Source organism: Chiloscyllium plagiosum, unplaced genomic scaffold (genome assembly GCF_037043375.1).
Source record: "Chiloscyllium plagiosum isolate Xiang-an unplaced genomic scaffold, Cpla_swu_hap1 HiC_scaffold_4, whole genome shotgun sequence".
Taxonomy (NCBI): Eukaryota; Metazoa; Chordata; class Chondrichthyes; order Orectolobiformes; family Hemiscylliidae; genus Chiloscyllium; species Chiloscyllium plagiosum.
In genome coordinates, this window is record NW_028270142.1 from 126,981,055 (window position 1) to 126,997,858 (window position 16,804).

The 16,804-nt window shown below is 40.2% G+C and overlaps 1 long non-coding RNA gene across 1 annotated transcript; it reads left to right on the forward strand.

Annotated features, from left to right (window-relative positions):
• Positions 1-7,956: 7,956 nt before the first annotated feature.
• On the forward strand, positions 7,957-9,751 carry LOC148150481 (uncharacterized). Its single transcript, XR_015756861.1, has 3 exons — positions 7,957-8,050; positions 8,775-9,018; positions 9,710-9,751. It is a non-coding gene; the product is annotated as an uncharacterized LOC148150481 (long non-coding RNA).
• Positions 9,752-16,804: the final 7,053 nt, after the last annotated feature.

Sequence of the window (16,804 nt, forward strand, 5' to 3'; positions counted from 1 at the left end):
TGATGCTGCGAATGTACAGGTACAGGATTAAGTGAGGAAGCACTGAGAGAGCAAGCGAGCAGCCCCGTAATGCAGCCTGGTTCATTTTGTTTCTTTGCTGTATCCTGTCAATGGCAGTTGCTGATGCACCCTGTAATATAGACCTGTCCTTCCTAAGCAACCAAAAGTGGATTGGAGATGGGCCACGTGCCTTGCGAGAAACTACCAAGGAGTTGCTTAATGGATGGATGAAGCAGCTTGCTTCTGACATTGTGATAGTCTCTCTCTGGACTTCCTGTAGAATTCTACCACAAATCATTCCATAGCCCGCATCTTTCAGTCCCCTATAAGATTGTCCATAGAGGACAAAAGTCAGGAAGTTATGCTAAACCTTTATAAAACACTGGCCTTCGTAAGGGTAGAACGTTATAGCAAAGGGTGCAGAAAGATTCACAAGAAAGCTTCTAAGGATTGAGCGATTTCTGTTGCATGAATAGCTGGGACCATTCTCCTTACAGAAAACAGATTGAGAGGAAAACTGATAGAGTCAAACCAAATCCGAGGCATCTGGAGAGAGTAAAAATGGGTGAGATGGTGGCAGTGGTAGTGGTAATGTCACTGATCCAGAAACTCCAGCTAACGCTTTAGGGACTTAATTGAAATCATGCTACAGCAGCTGGTGGAATTTAAATTAATTAATAAATTCTGGAATTGTTGGCTCATTGCAGTAATTGTAATCATGAATCTGTCGTTAAATGTTATAAACCTCCTGTAGGAAGGAATTTTGTTGTTCTTGCTTGGTCTTTCCTGCTCCAGATCTGCGGTAATGTGGTTGAATATGCCTGTTTTCTGAAATGGTGCAGTTAACCCATTCCAGTTAACGGCTTTTAACAATGGACAACAAATGCTGTCTTTGCCATTGCTGCCCACATCCCATAAAAGAATAAGTGAAAAACAAACTTAGATAGTTAGAACTGGTTCACTCGGATTGAGAACCAGAGGACATAGAGTGAAGGTAAACAGCAAAATGTAGGAGGATTTTTTTTTCCCTTGGCACAACAAGTTCTTAGGGTGGTGGAGGAAGATTCAACCCTGGCATTCTAAAGGGGCTGTAAGTCTACAGGGCGACCATGGAGGAGTGGGACAGGTTGAGTTGCTCTTGCACTGCATGCATGAATCTACAAGCTAAGTGAACTGCACTTCTTTGTATAATTATTCAAAATCTATAGTTTATGAACCTTCCAGCTTAAACAGTTTAAATACTCACAAACCTGAACAGTAAGAAATGAATTGGGAGAATGTTAAGCAACAAAATGAACCTGGTCACTTAAAACATTGTCTTTCATCAGACTTTTCCGACTGCTCAGTAATGTTGTGAGTCTTATATACTTTCAGCTCGCCAGAGAATATGTTGTTCTGATCTTTGTTCCACACTGGTAATTTCAACATCATCCTTATTGGTACCGAGAGGGATGACACTGCAATTCTGCACAAGCAAACGACTGCAGGAAACAGCTTAGAGGCAGCACGCTGTGTTACTAACACTGCTGCTCCCGAAATTGAGCGATATTTCCAGGACACGTCCTCATAAAAAAAAAGTACATAATGGAATCACAGCATCAGTATCCGAAGAGGATCACTGCACCAAAAGAATAAAAGAGATTGTTTCATTTTTTCATTTTCAAATCAAGGTATTTTTCTGTGAATAGAGTTTTATGTCCATGCCCCACCTCCCCCCCTCCCCAAAGTGAGTTTGGTGACCGCGGGTCCATTTAGTACACTACCACCTTCCTCCATCTATACCAAATAACTACAGTTATTTGGATGATTGTGTCTCCAATTGAGGCCCTTCTGGAGGAAATTAATGTGTACTAAAGAACCTCATTGTAATGCTGCTCAGATTCACCCAGCGATGGGCAAGACACTGACCATGCCGGATCTTGGAAAGCAACCCCTATCAGTATTTGCTTGTAAGGTCATAGAGGAAATTCTCTTCTTCAGAGCTATAGAATGACTGAGGGACATTGTCAAATGAAGGGTCTGACAGTTACACTTTACCCTCAATGCTGAGCCAACCCTCCCACTGCCTCCTTCAAATATTCCCCCTACCATCATCCACCCATAGCCACTCTCCCCTGGTGATCATGTGCTTCAGGAAGTTGCATTATTAGCATTAACCAGTTCCCTCCTGGAGTCTCAGACCACTTATGGAATTGAACTCTCACTCCCTGTACTCTGGGTATGCTTTTACCTTCCTAATGTCGAGGTAACTAGTAATTAGCATTGAAATTGAACAGAAAACATTAATTGCTGCATTTTTGTTAATGGTTATATCAAAGCCTGTTTATGATTTTCCTGAACTTTATAAACACTATATAAACACTTTATTTGTCTTAGGCCAACTGCAGCACATAGCTATCACAGCGATAAATTAATACAAAGAATTAAACATTATATACCTGCAGGTTTAATTATACCACTTTGTTTATCTGGCATGACTGTGGTGCTATGGAGAGAGGCAGGCGAAATAACCTGATCTTACGTCTCTAGTTCTCTCCTCATGCTCACTCAAACTCTATCTAGCCCATTAGGTTAGATTTTAGATTAGATTAGATTCCCTATAGTGTGGAAACAGGCCCTTCAGCCCAACAAGTCTACACCAAACCTCTGAAGAGTAACCCACCCAGACCCATTTCCCTCTGACTAATAGACCTAACACTACGGGCAAATTAGCATGGCCAATCCACCTGACCTGCACATCTTTGGACTGTGGGAGGAAACAGGAGCACCCAAAGGAAACCCACGCAGACACTGGGTACGTGGGAGAGGGAAGGTGAAAATCGGGACCTAGGCTCCTGATTATTAATCTTAATACAGCAGCTTACTGCTACACTCCCTTGATATATTCTGCCTTGTATCAACAGACAACTCATTCCAACATAATTTTCATCAAAACATTTTACAAAAAAGACTGGTTCAAAACAAATATATGTATATGTCTCTAACTCAAAATGGATGCCAATCCAAAATATTGACATTAGAACTTAAGAGGTAGTAGGAAAGGGAGTAAGCCATTTAACCTCTTGAGTCTGCTCTGCCACTTAATAGGATCATGGCTGATCCAACATTCCTCATGTCTACTTTCCTGCCCTTTCCCTTAACCCTTGATTCCCCAATTGATTAAGAATCCATTTATCTCAGTCTTAAATATGCATAAGGACATATAATCCTCAAGATGTTTACATCTGAATTGAATTGCTTGGTCCCTCACTTGTTTACCAAGCCAACAACTTTTTCCTAGAAGTAGATTAAAATGTATCTTCGGCATCAGCTTATTTTCCACCTGTCACAAAAGTGTAGTGCCATTGTCAATTTAATTTGTGTAGTTCCAATTCAATCATTAGTGAAGCAACTTGAAATCATTTGAAATTACAGGGTATAATGTGAATAGTATATATCATATGATATCGACCATTGTGAGTAAAATGTCATGTTTTTATAAGATAGGAAAATTAACTGACCTCAATGGTTCAAAATGTCATGTTTGGACACTGTTAAACACAAATTAACAATCTCTTGGTCCCCACGAATAATGGTAATTTGCTTTTGCAATTAAACACAAGATAACTGAGAAATTATGGGGACAACTCAAAGTAAGTTCACAAAAATGTTGAGCAATTGCTGGTTCAAGATTGTGGTGCTGATGTTGAGTGACTTAATTGCTGACTTTTCTAAAACAAACGTTTCTTTATTAATCCTTACCAACTGAGCTAGAGTTTTTTTAATTTGTTAATGATTGTGTTATTGGATATTTGAAAAAAAAACTTTTAAAAAAAATACTTATATCTACTAGTGGTGGTAAAGCAACAGCTTGCACTTATATAATTCTTTCCAAGCCACACAATGTCCTAACATGAGGTCATTTATGCCAATGAAGTAGTTTAGAACTAAAACAAAACAAATAATCATGGATGTCGAAGAACTGAAACAAAACCTTCATCAGATCTGAAAACAGCTGTGAAGTGATAGCACATATGCTGATGATGGAAGCAGGGGGCAGTGAAAGCAGTGAGATGAAGAGATGGAGACAGTACCCAGAGAGAGATAGCGAGAGCAAGAAAGACAAAAAAGAAGCAGACAAAAGAATTGCTGATGATAAGCTGGGAGAGCGATAAATGCTGAATGTGTGCAGATGGGAACTGCGCTGAAAAGAATCCATTCATTCCAGAAGCAGGGGGTGTGGGTCTGGGAGGGGTGAACAATTGTGGAAGAAGGTGTACATCCTCTGACATTGTTAAACTCAATGTTGAGTCCTGAGGGCTGTAAGGTACTTAGGTGGAGAATGAAATGTTGAGATTCACTGGAGCAATGTGGCAGACCAGAGACAAAAATGACATGAGGTACATGGTGGTGTTTAGCCACCCAATGGTGTGTAGTCACTCCCTCTTAGACTACTGGAGGAAATGGGGTACCAATTTGTACAGAGCAATTTTCTGCAAGCAGTAATGATATAATGACTAGATATTGTGTTGGTGCTGTTAGTTGCAGGAAAAATATTGGATATGTGCTGTTCTTCAAGTATTATAATGGGATATTAGACATTCAACTAATGGCATGCAAAGCTTTGGTTTAACATCATATTCAAAAGACAATTTCTTGATTTATGAACATATAACAGTATGATGCATGATGTCCTGAGGTTTGACACTTGAGGTGCAAGATAGCTGAAGGTCAAATGATGTGATGAAAAGCTATGCTGCCCGAGGCAAACTCTTTAGTCACTTGAGCTGTGTTCATCTTTATTATGAGAACGAGAGAGAGAGAGAGAGAGAGAGAGAGAGAGAAAGAGAGAGCTTGTGATCTATTTTAATTTGGCTCACAGACAGGTCATAGCAGTTTCATGTTCCTAATTTCTTTCAAGATAAGTGCCTTTTGTTCTTAATTAACAATAGCATGCAATCATTTACATCCAACTGGGGACGAAGCGGGGCCTCAGTTTAATGTCTCACTTAGAAGATCACACCTCATTCCATTCTGCACTGAGGTATTTGTTTGAATCACGCACTAAAGTCTCATGGGGTTTGTTGCTTGAGTTTGAATTTCTCAATTGCGCATAAAGCTATCAATCTGCACAGGCCTCTGTTCACTCTTCTCTCATCTCTTTCTCCAGTACACCACGAAAAAATAATAAATGTTTTATGTAACCTAAACTAAAATATACAACAAAAAATCTCTGAATAAGACACTGCCTAATGAATATTTAACAGATTTCTCAAAAGTTGTGGTCCTTTCCCATAAGATTCATGTAAAATTTACCAATGAATGTTTAGTGCCTCTTTCCACCACTAAGCTCATAGTTCTGAGCTCAGCACTCAGCAATTTTAGATCAAACTTACCATTACTCTTCAGCATTTAACCATGTTAGCTTTATAAAAGTACCCTGTCAATTCTATACCTCTCACAGACTTGCATTGGCTCTACTCACCTCCACTAAGTCTGGATTTAATGCTGGCAAAGCCTAATTGTGATTGTAATTTGTAATTTATGTGTATTCACAAAAGTTTTTCTCAATTTAATGACCCTTTAATTATATTCACAATGCACCAGCTGCCCATGGTCAATAAGTATGCTGCAGAGAACCTGCAGTTCTGATCCCTCCATTCAATCTGCCTGCCACCGCCACCGATATCATTAATCATGATATTGGTGGGCCAGGCCTTCAGTAGGCAAGCCAATCAATCATGGCCTGAGTAGGTGGAACAAGGGGATTGTGAATAAGATGAAGGAATAAGCTTGATGGGTTTTGGTGATCAAATGAGTGTGAGAGAGATTTTGATAGAAAGGTGCTGCTGATCCTGGGAAGGGAGATCATGGCCAGAAGTGAAAGGAGATTGGGAGCCTTCAGGTGAAGGGAAATCACAGGTTTGAAGAGTGAATCAGAAATGTGTGAGGAATCATGGTTTAGGTAAGGTGCTTTTGGGTGCCTTGAGTTGGAGGAAATATTGATCTGAGGAGTCTTTTGGAGGCTTTGTGGTCATAGGGAATTCAGTGCATGGTAGTAATGGGAGAGGGATTGGGGGCCTCAGGTAGGATCAGAAAACTGAAGGAGCAGTCAGAAGGTTGCCTGATCAGGAACCTTCTCAGGCAAGTGCCTGGATCTAAGAAGCAATTGTTATCAAGACACAGATTTCTTGATTTTGCCAAAATCTTGCCTCAATGAAAGTAACTGGTGAAGTTCAAAACCTGTGCAACTTTAGGAAATACTGCTTTAACTTAACCCATTGAGATATTCACCTGACTTTGAACTGGAGTAATGTTTTTTGTGGATAAAGTGGTGAAAATATCCTCAAATATTATGCTAAATTTGGAAACAAAGAACTTTATCTGAATGAGTGCAGCATAAGTTGAGGTCTGGGCTTTCATATAGATAGAGATCTTCTCCATCATTGAGAAAATGGTGGACAAGCTATTTGAATGTTGGCCTTTAATTAACAGGAGATAAAGTATAAATGTAAAGAGGTTTCACTAAGCCACTCGTGAGGCCATAGCTGGAATAATTTGAGTAGATTTGGGCCCCTTATTCAAATATAGTCAATCCAGAGAAGGTTCACTAAGCTGATACTGGGTATCGAGGGACTGTCTTATGAGGAGAGGTTGAGTAAGTTGGGTCTGAACCCATTGGAATATAGAAGAATGAGAGGTGACCTGATTGAACATAAAAGATTCTTGGTGAAGTTGACATGCTAGATATAGAAAGGATGTTTCCCATTGTGGGACAGTCAAAGAATAGAGCACATAATCTCAGAATAAGGGGTTGACCATTTAAGACAGAGATGAAGAGGGATTTCTTCTCTCAGATAGTTGTGAACTTGTGGAATTCTTTATCACAAAGGGCTGTCATAACATTCAAGGCTATGGGCAAGTGCTGGAATGTTGGACTAGTGTAGATTGAGAATTTGTACAGACTTGATGGGTCTAAGGGCCTGTTCTATATTGTATGATTCTACTTTCCAATCAATAGGGTACCTGGGTGCTGACTTTGTGAAATGCCTGAGATCAAGGTGGGACCCAAGTTGACATCTCTCCCAATTTATATTTCAATTGAATTCAAGCTCCACTCAAATGTCATTGTAACTGTATTTTGCTACAATAATTTGGAATGAAGACTGGAGGGAAAGTCTAACTTGTAGGGAAGGTCCAGCTCAGTTTAATTAATTCATAAAATCATTGGCATTTTGTCCAGTTCTCCAGTTAAAACAACATTAGTTGCATTTTATGACATTCATGTCAGAGCTTAATGGGGTAAAGAGCAATAATTACAGTGTTTAATCAATAAGGAATGGACAGTAATTACAAATTTCACTGATGTAGGGGAAACATGAATAAATTAGCTAACTATAAATTGGGTGATAATAGTTATTTAAACATGTGCTGTAGACGATACATTTTCAACCATAATTAATTCTGAGTTATGATTTTCCTAGGCACATTGGTTTGAATTGACGTTTAGTTCATGTGTTAATTTGTTTGCTCCACTCAGTGTTTCCAGACTTTCAACATTTGCTTCATATTTCAGTGTTTTAAAAATGTGAATAGTTTATTGTGGAGAATCATGCATATTTGGGAGTAGTTACTGCACAAGTCTGACCTCTGATTCCAATTATTCTTCAGTCAGGGTGATAATATCCTTCCTGTAAAGGACTCTCTACATCCCAGCAGAACTTTTTTGAGGGACAGTTTCCAAATGGCAACTGATTGCCAAATGACAAGTCATTGACGATCACTGAGCTAAATAGCCACTAATTCTTCAAAATATTTCACTTTGTTGTCCAACTATGAACAAAATATCAAGCTTCTTTAACTTTGCAGTAATGGGCCCTTCAGAACTTCTGTAAATTTGCCAATTAAAAAAAAAAGAATAGTTTAAATATCAGCAGAGAGCAGTAGTGAGTGAGTACTGCAATGACCGCATATTGTTAATGACCCTCATGCAAGAAAAGGCATTGATAATTGAGAGCAAGTTCATGAGCAATGCACACAACTGGAGAGGAATTTAACTTTGGACAGTAAGGTAAGGTAGACAGTCTTATTTTAGTATTTCCCATTATGTTTACTAAAGACCATTAATAGGAAGGGTTTAGAGGGATATGGACCAAATGCTGGCAAATTGGACCAGATTAATGGAGAATATCTGGTCAGCATGGATGAGTTAGATTGAAGGGCCTGTTTCCTTGCCATGCAGCTCTATAACTTGTTCACAACTGATGCTCTAAAACTTAAAAAAAAACAGGAATACAGAGGAACCTCGATTATCCGGCATTCGATTATCAGAATATTGGATTATCCAGCAAGATCGCAAGATCCCGATGCTATGCTAAACAACGTTATCCGGCATTCGATTATCCTGAATTTGATTAACTGAATGAAATACCCCCACCCGTGCCATTCAGATTAGCAAGGTTCCTCTGCACTTGGAAATAACTACTAGTCATGCAGGAGCACTTTTCTGAGGTGTACAAAACAAGTCAGACATTATACTTGTTTGCAAATTTTACTGTTCTTTTCTTCCTGGGATCAAAGACTAGTCTTTATTTATCATGATTAGCACAACTATGCATTAAGTTCTGTAACATGAGATTTTATGACATGGATGACCCAAAGATCATGAAGAGATTCTTTACATCAAGTCATAAAGGGAAATTAAAATTAAACAATGAAGTATTTACAAGGAATGAAACTTATGGTTTACTTTGAGTTGAGGAATCCTTTAGCAGTCTGCTCTTTTTTCTCCTGAGGCCTCCTTTTTTCTCGAGAGGGTCTATTTGACTGCTCCAGCTGCCATTTCTCACCATCGCCCCCTGCTGCTAGAGGTTCTGTGACTTTTTTTTCCATTCGACAAGACAGTCTTCGAGATGCACAACAATGCGGAATCGCCGAGCAAAAACTGACAGCCAAGTTCCATATCCATGAAACCAGCCTCAACTATGATCTTGGATTCATGACGTGCTACATGTGACCCCACCACACTGTTCTGTATCTGTAAGATCTTCTTTACTGTCCTGTTTTGACACCAACACCTTGATAAATTGTTATGATCTCTCTACCTTAATTAACTTGTACAATTTTGGATTATTTATTACTTTGGTTAGACCCTTGGTATGCAACTCTTCTACCTATCATGTTATTCCAGTCATTTGGTTTGTCTCCAGCACCATCTTATTTTTAAATTCTTTTTGTAATTATCTTTCTGCCTGTTTTATAGATCACCCTTTTGCTTGTTATTCAGCTGTTGACACTTTACACACACTATCTGATATTTTTGATCACCTGCAGAAGCTTATTATTTGACACCTCGCTCGCACTATTTGTATGATCTTTTGATCTCTCTGCCTATAACTTCTGTGTCTGTGTGCTTCTGTCTCACTTCACCTGATAAAGGGGATATGCTCCAAAAGCTTATGATTTCAAATAAACCTGTTGGACTATATGTTCTGTTGTGTGACTTCTGACATTTTCCATTTGCAGCATTTCTGCTTACTTTAAAAATCTTGATGAACTCATCACAATGGCCCTGGTCCCTGTTTGCATGTGTGTGCAATTAATGAATAATGACACTGCATGATGCCAATATGGAAAAAGCTGACAACCATTTAAATCAATGAATAGAAAAGGCTGTGTCAAAATTTCTAGGATTTGGTATTTTGAGAACACTTAAGACATCATTTTATAGGTCTGTGTGAATGAAAACTGCAATTGAAACTTTGGATCACTTTGGCGGGATTTGTCTTTTAATCTTAAAAGCATTTTTTGGACGTATCCTTTTTCTGGACATGGCATCACAGTGGTACACCAAAATATGTTTTCTTTTATTTGTGCTGCATTTACAATTCATGTTTCATGTGATTCTACTGACAGTGACTCAAAAGGAGATTGTTTTCATTACATTTTTCCACAGTTTATACCATGCAATGGTGAAGCCATCTAAACTTTCCCTTTGTAGGTTTGTGCCAGACCAGTAATTGGTACTTTTGTTTTCTTGGCTTTGCTGTGTGTATTTTGGCAGCAATGTAGATCTAAGGGATAAAGCAATCCATTTAGTTTAGCCCCCTGAGGTTTAATTGGGTCGATGGGAACTGCCCTACATTGACTGAAGGTCAGGTTTGTTTGGGTCATCATTCTTGCCTGACATTAGGTAGTTCACAACTACTGGTTTATTCTCCAAACTGGGTTGATCTTCCTGACCTTCCCTAGATATGAGTTTGGCATTGGGATGAGAGCATTTGAACTTTGTTCAAAGTTAGTTGGGAGCATCCCAGATGAGAAATGTGGTAGGGAGAAGTAGTGGCATAGCGGTAATGTCCATTGGACCAGTAATCCACAATTCCAAGCTAACTGGGGACATAGAGTAAGATTAGGCTATTCGGTCCTTCGAAATACTCCTCCATTCAACAGGATCATCCAACTCAATTGGTTTACATACTTTCTCCCAATATCCTTTGACTCTTTAGACCCAAGAAATATATTTATCTCTTTCTCAAAAACATTCAATAGTTTGGCCCCCACCACTTTCTGTTGCCTAGAATTCATAGGTTCACCACTCTCTGGGTGTGAAGAGACTCCTCCACATCTTGGTCATAAACAGCTAATCTCTTATCTCCAGATTGTGACCCCTGCTTTTGAACTCCACAGTCATTGGGAGCATTCTTTCTGCCTCTACCCTGTCTATTCCTGTTAGAATTTTATAGGTTTCTATGAGATCCCTGTTCATTCTTCTGAACTCTGGCAAATATAGAGCTATCAGTCCAATCTCTCCTTTTGTCAGTTCTGCTATCCCAAGAATCAGTCTTGCAAACCTTTACTGCACTCCCTCCTTATCAAAACATCTTTCCTCAGATAAGGACACCAAACTGTACATAATACTCCAGGTATAGTGTTACAAAGACCTCGTACAGTTGCAGCAAGACATCCCTACTCCTGTACTCAAAACCTCTCGCTGTGAAGGTCAACATGCCATTTGCTTTCTTCACAACCTGCTGCACTTAAATGCTCACTTTCAGCAATTGGTGTACAAACACACCCAGGCCTTATTTCACATCCCCATTTCCCAAACTATCACCATTGAGATCATAATCTGCCTTCAAAGTTTGTGAGAAGATTTGTAGCTCGGGTGCTCGTTGCTGTGGTTCTGTTCGCCGAACTGGAAGTTTTTGTTGCAAACGTTTCGTCCCCTGTCTAGGTGACATCCTCAGTGCTTGGGAGGATGTATCCTCGCAATTTCATCAACAGATGCCGAAGGGAAAGACAACGGAACGAGGACATGCCGCAACCCAAAGGACTAGCCACACTACCATACATCAAGAACATCTCTGAACTGACAGCCAGACTACTGCGACCACTAGGACTTATAACAGCACACAAACCAACAGCCACACTCAGACAACAACTCACCAGAAAGAAGGACCCGATACCCAGCATGAGCAAAACTAATGTAGTGTACAAAATCCCATGCAAGGACTGCACAAAACACTATATAGGACAAACAGGAAGACAGCTAACGATCCGCATCCATGAACACCAACTCGCCACAAAACGACATGACCAGCTATCCCTAGTAGCCACACACGCAGACGACAAGCAACATGAATTCGACTGGGACAACACTACCATTATAGGGCAAGCCAAACAAAGAACAGCCAGGGAATTCCTGGAAGCATGGCACTCATCCACAAACTCTATCAACAAACACATCGACCTGGACCCAATATACCGGCCACTACAGCGGACAGCTGAAACTGACAACCGGAAGCGGCAGGGACAGGCCACTATAAATGCCGAAGGAAACACCACAGAAGCGCTTCACAGGAGGCTCCCAAGCACTGAGGATGTCACCTAGACAGGGGACGAAACGTTTGCAACAAAAACTTCCAGCTCGGCGAACAGAACCACAGCATAATCTGCCTTCTTGTTTTTGCTGCCAAAGTGGATAACCTCATATTTATTCACATTATACTGCATCCACCATGTACTCAAATTGTCCAAAGCACAATGAAGCTTTCCTGCATCCTCCTTACAGTATACCCTTCCACTCAGCTTTGTGTAATCTCCAGACTTGGAGATACGACATGTTCTATCATCTGAATCACTAATATACAACATGAATAGCTGGGGTCCAACCAATGATCCCTGCACTACCCACTGTTACTGTCTGCCACTTGGAAAAAGACCTGTTTCCTGTTTGCCGACAGTTCTCAATCCATTTCAGTACACAACCCCCAATCCTTTAATTTTGCAGGCTTATCTCTTTTGTGTCTCAAAAGCCTTCCAAAAATCTAAGTGAACCACATCCATTGGGTCCTCCTTCTCTGCTCAAATCGTTACATTTTCAAAATGTCCAGCAGTTTTGACATCGTCTTGATAAATCCTTGCTGACTTTGTCTGATCTGGTCACTATTTTCTCAGTCCTCTGCTATTACATCTTTAATAATAGACCCAAACATTTTTTCCACACCAATGTCAACATAACTGGTGTATAATTTGCTCTTTTCTCTCTGCCTTCCTTCTGTGGATAGTGGAGCTGTACAAGTCACCCTTCAATCCATACAAACTATTTCTGAGAAGTAATCCTTCAAATTTCCTTAGTGACATATGCGTCTCGAGTCGTGCGCTAGAGTATCAACTTCCAGGACTGGAAGGCAAAGCCATGGTCGCTGCCAACATTGATCACATTGCATAGAACCATGGAGCTGCTGCACACACACAACTCAGAGGGAACATTAGAAGAATATCGAACTTTGGAAGATGACTATGAGAACAGTTGTTATTTCTAGGGAAATAACTACACTGGGATGAAGGTTAGCCGGCCCTTAAGGCTTTTTTTGCTTTTAAACCCGTTAGGTTCCCCAACATCATTTCCCAAGAGAAAGTGAGGACTGCAGATGCTGGAGATCAGAGCTGAAAATGTGTTGCTGGAAAAGCGCACCAGGTCAGGCAGCATCCAAGGAGCAGGAGAATCGACGTTTCAGGCCTGAGCCCTTCTTCAGGAAATGGCATCCTTGCAAGAGGATTTGCAGTAGGTTAAAATCTTCTAGGAGAAAGTGAGGGCTGCAGATGCTGGAGATCAGAGTTGAAAATGTGTTGCTGGAAAAACGCAGCAGGTCAGGCATCATCCAAGGAGCAGGAGAATTGACGTTTCGGGCATGAGCCCTTCTTCAGGAAACCATTTCCCAACCAATGTTAATTCATTTTTCAATTCCTCCTTGCCATGAGCACCTGTTTTCCCCCTATATTTTTGGGGTGTTATTTGTGTCTTCCTTCGAGAAGACGAAACTAAAGTGTCTCTTCAATTTGTCTGCCATCTGTTTATTCCCAATTTAAATTCCCTTGTTTCTGATTGTAGGGGACCTATATTCACCTTTGCTAATCATTTTCTCTTCACATACCTGTAGAAGCTTTTATTATCAGTTTGTATGTTCCCAGCCAGTTTACTCTCATATTCTATTTTATCTTTGCTGTTCTTACCTGTTCTGGCCCACAGCATTTGACTCTTAACTGCCCTCTGAGCAATTAAGGACTGGCAATAAATGCTAGCTGAGCCAGTGACACCCGCACACTGCGAGCAAATAAAGACAATTTATTTCTCACGCCCAGAATTAACATGCAGTGAACATGAGTAATAGACTGTGATCAAACACCCTTTAATACACATCAATCAGTAATAGCAATCAGGACAGTTCCCTTTGATTTCTAAGAAACAATCCCAAATGGTAATGACATGTGGATCTCTTCCAACTTCTTCTGTCAGGCAGAAGATATAGAAGCTTCAAGACAAGTACCAACAGGTTCAAAAGCAGCTTTTTCTCTGCTGTTATCAGTCTCCTGAGCAGACCTCTCTAATTTCAAGTCCAATGTTAACCTTGCTTCTGTGCACTTCCTGTGTACTCATAACCTTGTATGTCTCGCTCTGCCTAAGCACCCTATGATCTGTATGTCCTTAGTTGCTATGATCTGCCTGTACTGCTCACAAAACAAAACTTTTCACTGTACTTAGATACATGTGACAACCATAAATTAAATCTCACTAAACTACACCAGGGATTATAATTCTTCACTTTCTGCCTCCCTGTGCCTGAGCAAGTCCTGCACATGTGGTGGACCATGCTAAAATATGGTTACTTAATTTCTAGAGATGCTCACTTAATTACTGAAGACCCAAAAAATACTTGAGTGGGCCAAACCTTCAATCCCCTCATCCCTGTGCTACTACATCTCAGGACTCCCTGATGTCTGTAAAGCCCAGGATCTCCCACAAGCAATGCTGCTAAATCTGCCCAGCCACTTCAGTGTTACAAAACACCAGAATCCACATTTTCATATTCAAAACTCCTGGACAGCTATGTTCTAGATAAACCATCAGTAAACAATAGGAATGAATCTTTACATACTTTTATATTTCCTGTTATACCTGGGATCTGGAAGCAATACAATAAGGGAAATGTCTGAGGGAATTTGGAATTTTTTCAAGGAATGTTGGTAAAGGACTTTTAAGTATTTGCATTAATTGTATACTGAATTTTTAAAAGAAATCAAATCAAAAACTTCTATGTTTTGTATAAAGTATTTCACTGCACTATGCTTTCCCTCTATTTCTTTGTGGCAGTGTCTGCTGAATAGTTGAACACAACTCATTCAAAGCAAAATTGATCCCGCCAAAATATCACTCCATGAAAGCATTGCCTAAGCCATAAACCCATTTGTTTAAATTCCATTTACCTTCAGCATTTGATGCTTTTTTGGGAAGTTTCAGAAACACTTCCCTCAGAATAGTGTCACTTCATAAAAAGGCAGCTTTCATATTGAGAGCTATCTATACTCCAATAAACAGGGAGTCAGAAGAGCTGAAAAGGTTCCCAAGATTACAGAGCTGAAAATGTGTTGCTGGAAAAGCGCAGCAGGTCAGGCAGCATCCAAGGAACAGGAGAATCGACGTTTCGGGCATAAGCCCTTCGGAGATGACCTTGGGATGTGCAGTGAGAGAGGGACTCACTGAAATCCTTGTAGAGGGAGGAAGAGAGCTTCTTCAAGGAAGGCATCCTTGTAAGAGGATTGGCAGTAGGTTAAAATCTTCGAGGAGAAAGTGAGGACTGGAGATGCTGGAGATCAGAGCTGAAAATGTGTTGCTGGAAAAGCGCAGCAGGTCAGGCAGCATCCAAGGAACAGGAGAACCGACGTTTCGGGCATAAGCCCTTCTCCTGTTCCTTGGATGCTGCCTGACCTGCTGCGCTTTTCCAGCAACACATTTTCAGCTCTGATCTCCAGCATCTGCAGTTTTCACTTTCTCCCAAGATTACAGTCCCAGCTGTAGACGAGTCCTTCTAAACATCTACATCACCCCATCGCTCTTCCAAACCACTAACACTAACTTTGTTTTAGTCTGATCATTTCTATCTGCAAGAACATTTTCAGTGTAAATGCACCACTGTAATAAAATTGATTTCTCCTTTTCTGTTATCTCAGAACAAACCCTACAGGCCATAAGGAACAGAAGTAGGCCATTCAGCCCATCGAGTCTGCTCCATCATTCAATAAGATCATGGCTGATCTGATAATCCACTTTTCTGCCTTTTCTCAACAAATCTTGATTCCTTTGCTGATTACAAAGTGAAACTCTCTCCAAATATTTAACTTTGATTGTTTCTTTCTTTTATTAGTTTATCCTTAAACTTATTGGTTGCCATCAAAGCTTCATGATCATGAGGACTTCTGGCTTGGTTCTGAGATGTTTCTATGCCCTTTGTTTTATTGTGTAATCCATTCAAGCTCTGGATCCTATTTGCACTTTTATGTGTTTTGGAATGATGACTGCCTCTTCCACCATCAGACAGTCATAATCCATGTAAAGTTCCTATCACAAGAATTGCTTCCAGAATCTGAACAGTATTAGAATGTCCACAGTGTCTCTGGCCCTCCAATTCTTTCAACCTTTCTTTAAAATTCATGGACCTCATGTCTCCATCATCCAGAACTTTCAATCAATACCTACTTTACTAAACAATAATTTTGTCTTGCTGAATGTTTATAATTGCTTCCCCCTTCAATTCTGAGCAATACAATTTTTGATGCAATAACTCTGTCACGTGCATCAAGTTCACTCACATCATCACTCTCCAGTCCTTAATTTAACATATTCTATTCCTCACAACTCTATCAAAAGCCCATGAGCAGTTCTGCTACACAGTATAACTTTTAGATTAGATTCAATTTCCTACAGTGTGGAAACAGGCAATTTGGCCCAACTAGTGCACACCAACCTACCAAAGAGTAACCCACCCAAACCCATTTCCCTCTGACTAATGCATCCAACTCAATGGGCAATTTAGCACAGCCAATCCATCCCACATCTTTGGATTGTGGGAGGAAACCAGAGCACCCAGAGGCAACCCGTACAGTCACCCGAAGTTGGAATTGAACCCAGGTCCCTGATGCTGTGAGGCCGCAGTGCTAACCATCAAGCCACAGTGCTGCAACCAATAAATTTTACTCTGATAGCTGCACAGGATCTAAGATTTTGTAATTATTTCCCATGAACCAGAAAGGATTAAATTCAACAGTTTGATATTATGGTCTAATCATAATAAATAACGCCTTGTCAGAGTACTTCCATTTATAATGATCCCCTTTTCTGCAGTACATTAAATCTCCTCCTCAATTAAATTCTGTCTCCAACACCTTTGTACAATTTCAGATCCCTAAAAACAATTCTCTAAGCCTTGATGAAAGCCAATTCCCTGTATGTTAATATTTGATTGTATAGAGAAACTGGAACTGA